This window comes from Brassica oleracea, chromosome C5, assembly GCF_000695525.1.
Source record: "Brassica oleracea var. oleracea cultivar TO1000 chromosome C5, BOL, whole genome shotgun sequence".
Taxonomy (NCBI): Eukaryota; Viridiplantae; Streptophyta; class Magnoliopsida; order Brassicales; family Brassicaceae; genus Brassica; species Brassica oleracea.
This window is the reverse complement of record NC_027752.1, coordinates 16,142,422-16,144,347: the sequence shown is the minus strand read 5'-3', so window position 1 is coordinate 16,144,347 and position 1,926 is coordinate 16,142,422. Positions and strand designations below refer to the sequence as shown.

The following is a 1,926-nucleotide window of genomic DNA, read 5'->3' as shown; positions in this document are numbered from 1 at the left end:
GCTGAGTGGGACGGAATGACCGCTCTCACTAAGCATACTGTTTGCTTATGCCTCCTTGTTTGGATGCAGATCAGAACCAGACCCGGAAGGGTAAAGACATAGCTTGAACGCGAGACAAAGGCAAGAAGGAAGGATGGTGGGTTTGGGTAGATATAGGACGAGTTTAACATGTAATAGCGTATAGCGAACTGACTTGTTAATTCGAACCTCAGATTATCTATTCAAATCGTATTATGCTTTACTTGACTGTTTGAAAAAGAACTAACACTCTGAAATAATGGGTCGGGTCCTTTCAAGTGGTATCAGAGCGGAGTCGAGTTCTAGGATAATCTAAGTATAGTGGGTTATTGGGGCAAACCATCCTTCCAAGCCTGACGTCTCGCGGTAAATTCTGTGTTCCGAGTCTTGATCCCAAGTTAGTTTTGACTAACTTGCATGTGATCTTGTTGCAGATGACAAAAAGTAACCGTAACACAAGAAGGACTGTGAATGAGACCGCTGAGGGGTCTGCGAGCAACGTGGCCAGGAATGAAGCTGGTACGGAAGAGGCTCGGAATGCTTCTCAGAATGCAGCGAATTTGAACAATGCTGCAGCGGCTGGTGCTGCTGCTGCTCCGATTGGATTGGAAGCCGTTTTGGCTATGCTGGCGCAAGTATTTGCAAGATTGCCTGCTGTGGCGGCACCTCCAGTGGCTCCACCTGTTGCTGCGGAAGTGGAGAACGTGGTGCCTGATGAAGAAGAGGCACACGTTGTTAGGAATCTGTCTTACCTCAAGGTTATGGACCACATGCAGAAACTGGGAACAAAGTTCTTTTCGGGTGGTTCCACACCAAAGGAAGCAGATCAATGGATGGACAGGATAGGGCGGAACTTTAAGTCGATCCGTTGTCCCCTTGCTTACAAGAAGGACATTGCTGTCCACTACTTGGACGGTGATGCGCACATCTGGTGGCGAGGTGTAGCGGCTCGGATTGGTGCTGAGAATTGCACGTGGGCCAACTTTAAGACCGAATTCCGTGGGAAGTATTTTCCGCCGGAAGCATTTGACCAGCTCGAGGGAGCTTTTCTCAGACTGGAATAGGGATTTATGACTGTAAGGGAGTATGAAGCGGAATTTAACAGCCTCAAGAAGTATGCTGGGCGTGAGGCTGAGTCGGAAATTTCCTTGGTCTGTAAATTCATGCGCGGACTCAGGGTTGATCTCCGAACTCGTTGTAAGATCCGCAACTATGATACTGTGGCCGAACTGGTGGAAAAGGCCGCAGAACAGGAAGCTGGAATCAGTGAGGAAGCCAAGGTGTTTGGCACAGTGGCGCATGTCCATCCTGGTAAGAATGCGGGAAAGAATCAAAAGCCAGTGAAGGCTGGCTCTTCCAGCAAGTCGAATGTAACAGGTCGCAGTGCGTATTCGACTTGTGGGAAGATGCACTCTGGTGTCTGCCGTGCTGCTACGGGAGCTTGTCACCATTGCGGAACTATGGATCACAAGGTGCGTGATTCCCCTGAGGAAGATCTAAGGCCGAAGATCCAGAACAAAGGTGCTGGCGAACGTGTGTGCTACAACTGCGGCGAAACAGGGCACTACAAGAATCAGTGTCCGAAGGACGCGCAATCTGCTGGGAAGTGTCTGAGTGATGGGCCTCAGCCGGCGGCAAAGAGGCAGGCCATCATGCTGCGGGTGTACACAATCTGTGATGAGTCAATGGACCCAAGCACGTCTCGTCCGATCACTGGTGAGTCATCCTATCTCTCACCTTAGCCTTAAAAATTTATGTGTGAAATTGCTCGCTTGTAGAGTAGGTACTTAGTGTTCCGGGTGAATATGTAGGGACCTTAGTCATGGGTGGAGTGGCAACCCATGTTCTGTTTGATTCTGGTGCATCTCACTGCTTTGTGCAACCCGAGATGATTGGAATTGGGGAATT

The 1,926-nt window shown here is 49.5% G+C and overlaps 1 pseudogene; it reads left to right on the top strand.

The window, feature by feature from the left end:
• The first annotated feature begins 15 nt into the window (after positions 1-15).
• On the top strand, positions 16-1,760 carry LOC106344634 (annotated as a pseudogene).
• Positions 1,761-1,926: the final 166 nt, after the last annotated feature.